This window comes from Gouania willdenowi, chromosome 5 (genome assembly GCF_900634775.1).
Source record: "Gouania willdenowi chromosome 5, fGouWil2.1, whole genome shotgun sequence".
NCBI classification, from domain to species: domain Eukaryota; kingdom Metazoa; phylum Chordata; class Actinopteri; order Blenniiformes; family Gobiesocidae; genus Gouania; species Gouania willdenowi.
Window position 1 is genome coordinate 32,089,965 of NC_041048.1, and position 13,591 is coordinate 32,103,555.

At 38.1% G+C, this 13,591-nt stretch overlaps 1 protein-coding gene across 2 annotated transcripts in view; it reads left to right on the plus strand.

The window, feature by feature from the left end:
- The window catches only part of LOC114464078 (hydroperoxide isomerase ALOXE3-like), a 1,091,527-nt gene that overhangs the window by 15,248 nt on the left and 1,062,688 nt on the right, over window positions 1-13,591 (plus strand). The gene's annotated exons all lie outside the window — the stretch shown is intronic.

Genomic DNA, 13,591 nt, shown 5'->3' on the forward strand with positions numbered 1-13,591 from the left:
TGTTTTACCTGTGAGGTAGTTTGAGAGCTCACATTCTTGTGACTTATAAGGATGCAAAAATCCAACTCGCTGCTCAGTCGTGGGGGGTGGCCTGGTGCTCCTTGACCCCCACTCTTTTTGCATCTCGGACCCGGGGCGGCGCCTGGGTTCGCAGAAACAGTTCTTGCACAAACATTGATTATGGATGCAATGGCATGTCCTGGGCTGTGGGATAAACTGGAACTGGGCTTAACCTTACACACGTTATTCCCAAATACCAGTTTTAGGTATAACCACTCACTCCTTCCCTCTGTTCACGGCCACCATCATTATACTTAAGCTTCACACTGGTCACCAGACTGGCTGAACTGATTACACAACACAATAAGCACAACATGCACAACTATAACATCACATCTCACTCCCACTATAAAGCAGTTAACTGTTCCCCACCCTTTCCATTTCCTACTCTAACCCCTTCTTCCCTGTTCCCTTCCCCCTCACCGAGGTGTAACACTGCCCTCTCTTTTTATATCCTCCCTATAATAAAGTGTTTCTTACCCTACCTTAGGGAGGGCTGGTGATGGTCACAATTATGCAATAAAACAATTTAATTTTCAACTTTCGCCCTCTGAATGAGGCTCAAGGAATATATATCACTGTAGCAAAAACATTATAAAGTTATTTTTCCATAATACTCACCCTTTAATGGTTAAACATTTTTTTTTTTTCTTTTGTCATGTCCAGGCTGAACTGAATCTTTTTTCATACAAAAATATCTTAATGCAAAAGTCCAAAATGAGATATTGTTGTGAGACACTTCAAACAGTTTCTTATTAAATGTTTAGTTATCCATAATAAAATAAGAAACAACACAATTATTTAGGGTTATTTAATAAACCAGTTGTTTCCCCATCTTGGCTTGCTATTGGGAAAAAAGGAGATTAAAACAATCCACTTCACCAACATTGAATGGAGGCTAATGGTGATAAAGTTCAATCGGGGCATTACCCAAACTTTCAATAGTCTTTTTAATGTCGTAGAGCAGGAGTCACTAACCTTTCTGAAACTGTGAGCTACTTCATAGATACTGTATGGTCCTAAGGGCTACCAGATTAAAAAGCACCTCGTAAACAAGCAGAGTTTGAGATTCTTGCCAGGGGGGCAAACAAAAAAAAAAAAAAAAAAAATAATTATATAGAACGTCTCAAGATTCACGCCAACCACAATGTGTGTAACATAAACAATAATGCAAAAACCATTAGTAACATAATTAATAATGTTGTAGTAAATTCATGATCAAATCAGGCCGATGGCCACTTTCTGCTTCATTTTTGCTGCAGTACATGAACTGCTGCAATCCAAAATGCAACTTCAAATGTTCAGCACCCTCTTAACTTAAAGACTGAAAGCGTAAAGTTGCTCAAATTAAGTAGTGTTATTATTATTATTATGATATAACACTTTATACATGTGCTTTAATATGGGAGATACGCTTTAACATGGAGGAATAGACTTGCTGGCATTTAAAAATAACTCCATTACACAACAGATAAAGACAGAATAAAGGGATAAAAAAGGATGAAAAGCATTTCAAAGTCCAACAACGTAGATTATAGCATTGAAAGTCTCTAATAACTTAACTCCACCTTTGCTAAACGCTGAATATATGTGTGCTCCTATGGATGCTGATTTAGTCGGGGAGCGGGGAGTAGATTGGAACAACCGCTCAATCCACCGCTTTATATCCAGACATGCGAGCACTGATCGCAGTGTTTTCTCGCTCGCTGCTTCAGCTGCTTTTTTTTCTCAGTGTATGGGTCTACGGAGCATCCGCAGTGTCCGCCATGTTGTAAACAAAACTCGGAGCTGCTACAGGAAGTAGGAGGGTCAAATTTCATTGCGCTGCTGAACTCCTTTAAACCTTTTTTGATTGGTTTTATTTCGTGAACCTTTGTATTTTAAATTCCCTTTTTTAAATTTCCTCTTCATTGTGTTTTTGGTACTTAAAATATTTGTATATTATGTAAATTGAAAACTGTAATGAAAACTTTTGACCACTGGGGGGTCAAACTACGCGCATGTTCTTAAATACAACATTTTCACGGTTTCACTTTAATTAAAAGGTAAGCTAATAAGGAAAGCTAGCAGTAACTTAAAAAGGTAGGAAATGTTGAGGTTTCTGTCTGGTTCTGTTTAGTTTTAGATGTCTGTAGCCCTTGTGGTCTTCTTTTTATTCTGTAAGTCTTTGTTGGTTCTGTTTAGTTTTCGTTATAGTTCTTGTTTCATGTGTTAACTCTTGTCTTTGTGCATCTCAGGTATTCCTGCTCATGTCTTCACCTCCCAGTGATTTTAGGTTGTGAGTGATTTACTGCCTCATGTTCTGCATTCAGGTGTGGCCCGTTCCTAATCAAGCCTCCCTCACTAATTAGCTGGAATGATTGCTGGTTCATTGTGAATGTCAACCTCCTCGTGTCCTGCTGCGTTTTGTACCCCACTCTCGTGCCTCTTTTGGGTTTTTGGCACAGACGTAACTATCGACAATGCTACTGGTGGAGTGCACCGGGGCCCATGTGCAGTAAGGGGCCCATGAAGGAAGGAAAAAGAAAAAAAAAATCAAATATGCCACTGTTTTTGTGAATGGAATAGCTCGTCGTTAAGGTAACGCTTAGTGGCGGGGAAGGGGAAAATTACAGTTTGTACAATCACCTTAACACCTGTCAGTCATGATTAGTCACCATGACTCATTCAACACCAAAAAAAAAGCGACACACAAGGCAAATTTATTTTCTATAGCACATTTCATACACAAGGCAACTCAATGTGCTTTACATGATCAAAAAGTACAGCTTAAAATCAAGAACATTAAAATTGGCAGCAAAAAAAACATTTAAAATTGGCAGCAAAAAAACACATTTAAAATCATCAACAAACACATTACATCAACAACAACTTGACCAAAAATCTTCTTCTCAATCATTAGCAATAGAAAAAAAGAAACATTGATTTAAAAATGTTCACATTGGATGCTGACTTCAGCTCTGCTGGCAGTTTGTTCCACTTCTTTGCAGCATAACAACTAAACGCAGCATCACCATGTTTGCTGTGAACTCTGGGCTCCACTATCTGACCTGTGTCCATAGATCTGAAAGACCTGCTGGGTTCATACCTGACTAACATGTCACTGATGTATTCTGGACCAAACCCATTCACAGATTTATACACCAGCAGCAGAAATTTAAAGTCTATTCTGAGGCTGACTGGGAGCCAGTGTAAAGACTTTAAAACTGGAGTAATGTGCTCTGACCTCTTTGTTCTGGTTAAGACCCGAGCTGCAGCGTTCTGAACCAGCTGTAGATGTTTGATGCTCTTTTGGGGGATTCCTGTCAGAAGACCATTACAATAGTCCAGTCTGTTGGAGATAAAAGCATGGACCAGTTTCTCCTGAGCTTTCTGAGCCATTAAACCTTTCACTCTGGAGATGATCTTTAGGTGGTAGAAGGCTGTTTTTGTGATTGATTTGATCTGACTGCTGAATGTAAGATCTGAGTCAATCAGAACACCAAGGTTTTTGACTTGGTCTTTAGCTTTTAAAGATCAAGACTGAAAGTACTTGATGTTACTAAAGAAAATTACCTCCATCTGGTCATGATTTAGTTGAAGGAAGTTTTTACTCATCCAGTAACACAACACCTCAGTGGGACTCTAGTCATCTGGGTTCAGTGATAGATATTGTTGTGTCATCTGCATAGCTCTGATAATCAACTTACAGTTCTGTAAAATTTGTCCTAAAGGAAGCATTTGAAGACTAAACAGAAGGGGTTGAAGAACAGAGCCCTGAGAACCCCACCCCAAATAGGTCTTAAACCATTGCATAATTTTTCTATTTAGTCCAACCCACGTTTGCAATCTGTGCAACAAAATTGTATGATGTACAGTGTCAAATGCAGCACTTAGATCCAATAAAATGAGAATAGATACTTTTCCTGAATCAGTGTTTAACCTTATGTCATTGATCACTTTGATCAGAGCAGTTTCAGTGCCTGACTGAAATTTATCAAATATTTTGTTGAAGGTTAAGAATTGACTCAGTTGGTTGAAGACCACCTTCTCCATGATCTTGGCCATGAATGGAAGGTTGCTGATTGGTCTATAGTTAGCCAGTATAGAGGCATCCAGTGTTCACTTTATCCATAGAGGTTTCACAGCAGCTACTTTCAGGGATTTTGGTACGGTGCCTGACTGGAATGAGCAGTTAATTATCTGATACAAATCAGTGACAATTTACTTTACAACAGTTTTAAAAAAGTTTGATCGTATTTCAAATTCTGCATTATCTCAGTCCTCCTCCAAGGTGTTTTCTGCATATTTGGTTTTCTCTTAGTTTTGATTGGAGCCACCACATCTATGACATTACAGACTTTTGTAATGAACTAATCCAAGAGATTATCTACTGTCTCAGCACTCAAGGTCTGTGTCATTGCTATGGCTTCCATAAACTGTGCACTTGTGTTGTCATTTATGTACCTTTTCTTAAAACACACAGAAGTAGGGGAACAGATGTTACAGTGTCTAAATAAAAAAAAAAAAAAAAAGACAGAAATGATCAGATAGAGCTAAGTCTCTTACATCAACAGCAGAGATCTCAACACCTTTAGAGACAATCAGATCCCAAGTGTGACCTTGATTGTGTGTCGGACCAGTCACAAAGACCAAAAGTGTCCATTAAAGCATAGTTGTTTGGCAGTATTGTCCATGTTATTGTCTACATGTAATAAAAATTTATATATATATATATATATATATATATATATATATATACATATATACCACTGACCATACACCAAATCTAAAACACTTGAAAACATTTGTCTCAATGTTTCAGTAAAAATAAACATTTAAGATGGTTAATTTAATACTAAAACTTTGACGTGCAGCAGTATTTAATTCTACTAAGTACTAACTACATCTCTCATATGAATTTATCTTTGTAAATGTGAATCCTGGAAAGCAAATCAGATTTTAGATAGAGCTCCTGAGGGCCCCACACAAGATCCATGTCAGTGCCCAATCCTTTCGCGGGCCTGATCCTTTCTGATCTTTTCTACGCGTGCACGAAACGCCTCTACATCTGGTTGCCCTATTTTACGGCAGTTTATGTTCTATTTAAAAGGTTGAAACCCTGCTATTTAAGACAAATTAGAATTTTTTGTTTTGTGAGAACTGAGAGGATTGTCAATGGTGTGTATTGTGTTTTGATCCATTTTTGTATTTATCGTCTTGCGGTGGTTTTTACTTTTTGTCTTTTTTAAATAACCAATTAAAAACACTTCAACACAGTCCCATATTTACGTGTTCTATTAAAATATTTAACGAACGTCGTATGGTCTGTTCACTTTGAAATAACACGTCCCAGGAGCTCTGTCATGAAGATTGCAAGTGAAGGAAGTGACGTAGTTTATGCACATGCATTGGAAGAATTTGAAAGGATCAGGCCTGCAAAAGGATTGGGCACTAACTAGGCAACCTGATGCCTACTGGCACCAGATTGGTGACTCCTGTCATAGAGATTTCAAAATTTAGAAAAGGACCAATCCAACAGCTGCTGGTAATCTCTGATGATTTGAGCGCTAATTTTAGCTGTGAGGCTAGGACAGACAGCCACAGACTTGGCCTTGGGCGGGAGGGACAAACTGGTCAAGGGACTGGGATTACACTGTGTCACAGCCAGTTCTCTGAAGTGATCCCTCGAGGACGCCAGATGGACGAGTGGACTGTGCAGGCCATATCTATGCTCCCAGGGCTCATTCTGCAAGCTCCTGAGGAATCAACCAGCTGGGTTTTGAATCAATCCGAATAATCAGGCTTCTGTCGCTCAAGGTCCCAGTTGTGAAATCCTAACCCACCAGTCCAGATGGATTGGCACACAATGCACTCTCAGCGCACACCACGTGATGGACTCCTTCCTGACTTAACTCAGGAAAATGTGGGCTGCTTGGGAAATGTAGCGGCAGCAATCATGTATCTTACTAAGCATAGAATTGAATTCCATTAATTTACAGTATGGCAACAAATGAAAGAAGCGTGATTTATTTGACGAAGTCCCTTCAAACAGGTCACTGCAATCACACACAGATCAGACTAATCTTCCAACACCGTTGGCGAGCAGAAATCATTATTGTCCATAAATGAATAAATGCTTCACATTTTCAGAGCGAGGGAACAGTGACAGTTGTGGAATCCACTGAGTCGTTTCTCCCTCACTACTTGTCACCAGCAAGTCACTGGGCAGCCTGCACCTCAAACTACCCCACATGATGCCCCAGAAGATGCTGGTTTTTTTAGTTGTTTTTTTTTTTTTTAGAATATCCAATATAATGAGGCTCACCTGACTGTCATACATAAAGAAAAAAAAACATATAATGAATATGGTGGCAGTTTCAGTGTCCACTGCAGCTATAGAAGTGGTTCCCAAACAGGGGTACAGGAGTAAATTACAGGGGGTACTTGGATAGATTTCACAATTGATATAAAAAAAAAAAATCTGGGAAATGTACCTAGTTTCTTTTTAGGCTATTTTTTTTTTTTTTACAAATCCACCACAAACTAACAGTAGTATTGCTAAATAAAATACTGTATTTTCCTGTAATTTATTGAAAGGATAAATTACAAGAAATTATAGCTAAAGTAGCATTAGTTATGTGCATCACATTAGCTGCACATTTATTTTGTAGCTATGTTGAATTGCAATGTCCCTGTTAAGTAAATTCATAAATAAGTGGAAAATGAAATTGGATAATTTAGTATTGTAGAGGCCATTGTATCACACTACTCACAATAGGAGACAATAGTTAGTTACATTTTACAAAGGAGATCGTATTTACAGTACTTACTACTGAAGTAATCACGTAAAGTTGCATGGTATTTTTTTGTCGAATTCACCTTTAAAATCCACTCATTGTCTTTAATTTGTAGATTAAGCCTTAAGGAACCAATTTTCAAGACACAATTAGGGGCTTAGGAGAGACTACTGTTCCACTAATGCAAAAGCATATGAAATTATGGGGAGGGTACTTATGATATGAAGAAGGGGTACACATAATTTGACCAAAATGCAAAGGGGGTACACAAGACTAAAAATATTGGGAACCACTGAGCTATAGCAATCTAATGTATACTCTGCAATGAAATATGTGTGAATACAGACACATCATGTTGGTTCCTACATGGCAGGTCATCTAAAACCCGGGTAATTAACAACGTTTGTATGAATTACACATAAAGATCAATTATTATTAAACATTTGTGTTGTAGATGTGAAACAGTATAATATTAAAGTGATGTAATGTTATGTACATTCATGTGTATGTATGTATGTTTGATATGCATGTATAAACTGTGTATATAAAACTTGTGCAGCATACATATTTAATGTATATGGTAAAAATAGTTATTAGGGGAATGTAAAAGGAAAGGATACCAACATTTTTGTGTGTGATTATCGAGAGAACCTTGTTTTGTTGTGATGGAATAGGTATAAGCTTTGCTTCAACCTACACCCTTTTGGCTTAAAAATTAAACAATTGAGTGCTGTTTGTTCCGTTTTGTTTTTCTGAAGACTGACAAAATGATTTCAAATTCAATTCAGTTCAATAATACTTAATGTACTCTGTAGAGGGTTTTTACCGACGTCACTTTCTGGGCAGTAACCCGGATGTGTGGCCATGTTGGAGGTAAGCGGATGTTGACACTACATGTTGGAGGCGCACAGAGGTGTACTCTGTGATAGATAAATCACAGAAAAGCTCCTCAAAATGCATTATAGATGCAAAAGCATACAGGGAAGGACTTGTCCACAGGAAAGGGCTGATATTTGGAAATAATATGGTTAATTGGTGGTACAGATCCATACAAGTTGGATACCTCGTCTTGGATCAGTGACGACCTGGAGAGTCTTTTGTCTAATATGTATTCTGATATTGTCAACTACCTGGATTTAACCAAGCCCAACACAGCAGAAGACCTTAAATCTTATAGAAGTTTGGAGGTTGGCTGCGGCTGCAGAGGCTTGCGTTAGCAACAGATATACTGTATATCGCCAGATAACTCAGTCAGTTCTAACAATTTCACAGTGAACCTGCAGCGTAGTTACTCTGAAACAGTATACGACCACCAGGCAATCTTAGATTTAGGCAAATCAAACAGTTATAGTCTGTTCGATGCAACTACTCTGGACCTCGAGCTTTGGATTGCTGCACCGGCTACATCCAGCCACCTGGGATGCCGAGCGGGGCTAGCAACCAAGCAAAAAGCTAATCCCCCATCGCCGCTTCCTTCCATCCTGCTTTCTAATGTCCGCTCCCTGGAGAACAAACTGGACTACCTGAAGCTGGATTCAAATGCAAGACAGGAGATTAGGGACTGCTGCGTTATATTTCTTACAAAAATGTGGCTGAAACCATCCGTTCCAGAGGAGTCGGTTAGTAGGGATGTAACGATTAATTGTAAGGCAGTTAAAAATCGATTCATAGGTATCACGGTTCACATCGATATTCTGAAAATTGAATCGCAGTACTTTTTTTAAACAGCAAAGGGCGCTATATATTTATCCTTCTCTTGTTAAACAGTGTAGGCTGCGGGCGGAATCTACTACTACTTTCTTTCTGGCTGCCATCTACTCTTAAACATGTTCATAAATGATTCCTTACCCCTTTAGCACCAAAAGAATATTGTTTTTCTATTAGGTCTGTCTGCTAGCATAGCATCTCTTCTTCACTACTAGAATAACTACATGCCAACCGACCACTGGGTTACCAGCGCCCTCTGCTGATCTAAACAAATATCTGACTTAAATACAATGCAATGAATGTTTATGCAGTTTTGCATTGTTTACTATAGAACCAGAATTTAAATTAATAGGCTTCTCCTTCATTCAAGATTTAATTTTAGTTAAATTGCATTGTTTTGAATAGTTTATCAAATGATTCTTTTGACAATGAAAAATAAAAGGAAAATAGTACAGTATTTTTCCAAAAAAAAATATAAATATATTTTTCAGTCATTATTTGTCTACAGTCCCATTTTGTAAAATAAATCATGAGAGAATAATATCGTGAACCCAGTATTATGAATCGAATTGTATCGGGAGTTGAGTGCATCGTTACACTGCTCTCCTGATGTAGAACTACTGACTCTAAAATCAGACATTGTTCTCCCTGATTTGTTATAAGTTTTCAAAGTCTATAAAAACTTGGTCTGACCAATTTGTACAGCCAGAAACATGGCAATATTTCACCATTTCCTCTCGAAAATTCTGATTTGCTTGTGTGTGTGTGCTGTTTGTAAACCTGCTGCATAGTTTCAAAATGGCGATATCCGGGTTGAGGACGTGCCATGAAAACCCTCTATACTGTCAAATTACTAATAGGTTGGCCGATGGTGTGTTCCTCAGTAAGGAAAGTTGCCGTTTGCTGTCTCAAAAGTTGCTAGAAGTTGTTTGAATATTTGATCATTGCATATAACCCACTAAATGACTGCTGTAGCAGAGAGGAATCATGTTATGGGAGCTTGGGTTTGGGAGAGACAAAAATAAGTAAACAAATCAAAACACTGTAGATATGTTGAGAACTACAAAAAAACTGTCGTAATTTTTTTCCTCTCAATATGTTACAGTAGTAATCCTCCTGTGGGGGATTGGTAATTTTCTTTGTATGTGCATTAAAGCTGCAGAGTGAGAGCTCCTTTCTTCATAAAGCTGAATTAGATAATAACTATGTCCAAACCCGTAGTGAGTCTAATTTTATCTTCTCTTTAGCTCACACATTATTTCTATGCACTATATAGTCTCTGGTGGTTTTTTGATATATAGAGTATCTAGACTTTCCATAGTGAGAGGCGGGAGCTTAAATGAGTTTGTTTACATGAGTATTGCAGTCTCCCAGCACATCTCACCAAAGCCTATTCAGCACAGATCATTAATTGTTTGAAAAAATAAATTTAAAAAAAGCTCACCTTGTGTGTGTTTTGTATGCAAAAAAGGCTATGTCAGTGCACACCCGGGATTGGTTCCTGCCTCTTTTCCAGATTCCACCTACATACAAAACAAACTGTCTCAACTTCCAACTTAACACCCGACCAGCCTCCAAATAATAATTTTCAACCATCCTTAACAGATAAAAGGACCATTTCATCCTCACTCAGGGCAACTGACTAGCGGTTTGCCTCATTTCATTGTTGCATTGACAGATTTGTGTGTGAAGTGCTGGGTTGGGCATTTGATTGTTAGAACTTTTGACTTTGATCCACTTGCCGTAGCAGTGGGTTTTTGTTTGACAACTTTTGCATAGCCCTTTGTACCTTGTAATCTTCTTTTGAATTGATTGTCCATTTGTTAAATGAATTAATAAATTTCTTGGCTTTTTACCTCATCCCAACTGTTCACATAACTCCTAGACCAGGGGTCAGCAACCTGCGGCTCTAGAGCCTCATTTGGCTCTTTGACTCTTTAGCAATGGCTCCCTATACAGTAGCTTTAAAAAAAATATTGAAATAAATAGTTGTTATTTTCTTACATAGGCTATTAATGAATATTGACAAATACAATCATGATATAACAATTTGTCAACCTAAAAATAAATCATGTTGCAGTTGCAAGATACTGTTTTGTTTAATCAAATTAAATTAAATCAAACATTATTTTATATTATTTTATTTGTATAGAACTCAATATACTGTATTGTCTTCATTAAGACGGTTTTTCTTTTTTGGCTCCGAAAGGACTTTAATCCAGGTGAGATGAGGCCAAATGACTCCTTTGAGAGTAAAGGTTGCAGACCCCTGTCCTAGACCAAAGGCGTTGTACATTACTGCCCCCAAAAATCTAAATTAAATATAGTGCAACAGACAACACACACAGTAGCTCAGACAGAAACTGTCCAGTCATCACATTAACAAACACTTACACACTTGCTTACAATAAAATATCAATGTTAATATAAGATGGAAACAATTAGCAATGACAGAGTAGTTGGCCAACAAACTATAGCCATCTTTCTGCAGAATCAACCAGTACCAACCCCCAAACCTTAAGTGGCTTTTGAAATTACCTGAAGATCAGAGTGTAGAGAGAGTTTATGGGAATTAGTGGATTTTTCTTGCCTGACGGTACTTCCACAACGTTAGAGTCTCAGAATAAGAATATGACGGTCTCATCTATTGGTCAAAGCAAGTGAATAATTGCGTGCATAGAAATCAGTCTTCTCATCTCTTCTTTCACCACATTCAACAATGGAGCAGCAACAAATTGCCGTGGTTTTGGTAGTTTTGATGTTTAGTTTCGCCCCATAGCCATTATCCTGCCCACCCACAATGCCATGCTCTCTTTGATTCTCAACACTTCCTGTGTTTGGTCTGGGCCGAGAGAGTCTGTATTCATGCGCATAACTGCATAATAGTTTTCATTAAAACCCTACATGTCCCACAATTCTTAGCGCTCCTCTGTAGTCATGTACTTCTGGACGTGATTTAAAGGTGTCTGTACTTTCATAGCTCGTCTGCCAGTCTCTCCTCTAAGCTTGTGTTCATCTCTCCTGCTCTGTTTCACCAGGCGGGTGAAATACAGGTCAGTGTTACATTTAATGTGGGTCGATAAAATGCCGAGCAGTGTTTTGTGTGACACCACGTACGCGAAGTCCGTGCGGTAGTAAAATCTGAGCTTTGCAGTTAGTTGGCCTGGGGGACTCCGTTTGCTGATGTCCGCCCGAGTATGTTTGAGCCTAAAGACCTCTTTGCTTAAGCAGTGGCACTACACACTAAATCTGATTAAAGCAGCGGCTTTATTTAGATTTAAATATAACAGAAGTGGAATCCAAAAATAACAATTAATCCCTATGTAAATACTGTTAAAATCTATGTAATGCTTTGGGTTACACTTTACTTGAAGTTTTATACAAAAAGGCTGACATTACGCTGCCATCATTATCACATGACACCTGCCATTAGCAGGAATAAGGTCTCATGAAGGCTATCATTAAATGTTGTTCATTACCCTAACCCTTTGTTATCCTAACACTATCTAACCCCCCTACACCCTCCATCTAACCCAAAAAATGCCAACATAGCTCCAAAGGTGTCATGATTTAGCGCACAACACTTAATGACAGTCTTCATGACACCTTATTCATGCTAATAGCAGCATATTGTCAGCGTTATGTATCTTAACTTCAAATATAGTGTGACCATGCTTTGTATCTATACACACAAGTGAAAGTACAGCTACTTACAGTATCAGAGCAGCTGAGTACAAAATTAACAACTAATTAAAGAAAAACAGAGCAGCTTTTAAAAGGTCTCAGTGTTGACCACTAAATCAATCAATAATATCCTTCTAAAACACACAAAACCTTGCAAGTTGATGTGAAAAATGGTTTACGATTAAATGAAGAATACGCCCTACACAGTCAGTACGTAAGCAAGCAAACTTTATTTATATAGCGCTTTTCACAGACAGAGGTCACAAAGTGCTTTACAGTGAACACGATGAAATTCAAAACATTAAAAAACACAATCATAAAAGCAGCTCTAATGGCTCTGGAAAGCCTGTTTAAAAGAAGAAGTCTTTAGCTGCTTTTGAAAAATCTCTTACTTACTTACTTACTTACTGTACACATTAAATTGTTCAAATGTGCTTATACATGAACCCAAGACCATTTCTGTTGAAATTCAGAATCAACATGGAAGCAAGGATATATGTTTGAGTACCCGGCCCCTCCCTGTCGACATCCCCTTGTTCCCTCTACATGGAAAGAACACTATAACCTTTGTTTGCTATCATTAAAAGGCAGGAGCAGAGTAATTTAACTGAATGTTACAGATGATGATGAAGTAGAGGCACTATCACTGAGCTAGAACTGATTTCTCATTATCAGCAATTTCCCAGCATCACCACTAATGTCGGCAAAAGCATCAATAGCTGTAGAAATATCCATATGCCACATCTGAAGTTGTGCATTTACATGCACATTTAACATATGATACAACTTGATATTGTCATGGAAAAGAACAAACACTATATTTTCACGCTCATTGTACATGAGGCCCTTGGTGTTTGATTTAACAAGGATACTTGAAATCAAATGCAGACAATACTAGTACAAGCAGAACTGTTTTCAGTGAATACTTATATAAATGCTTTGAACCAAATTATAGCTTCTAACAAGGCGAGACAAAACATAGTCAACTGATGATGTTTTTTGGCATTTAGACCTCTATTTTTGAGTTGTTTACTATGACACAGTTTGAGTCACAGTAAACAACGTTACATCTACTGTGCCTGATTTTGGTTGAGAAAGCTATGTGGTCATTCATGCTTGACGAGACATTCAATGTGCCTTTGAGGGACACTGAGCAATCTTTTTTATTATAAGCTGCACCTCTGCTTTTCTTATGGCGAAAAAGCCTATTATCATCATCAATAATTAGATGTTTGCATGCAGAGAGTCAATGGTCCAAACTGGGACCTCTTTCACTTCTCTAGTATGGAGGATGCTATTGATACTCATTGTTTAGGGCCAGAGGTGATCAACTCATTTTAATCAGGGGCCAAAAACTGACC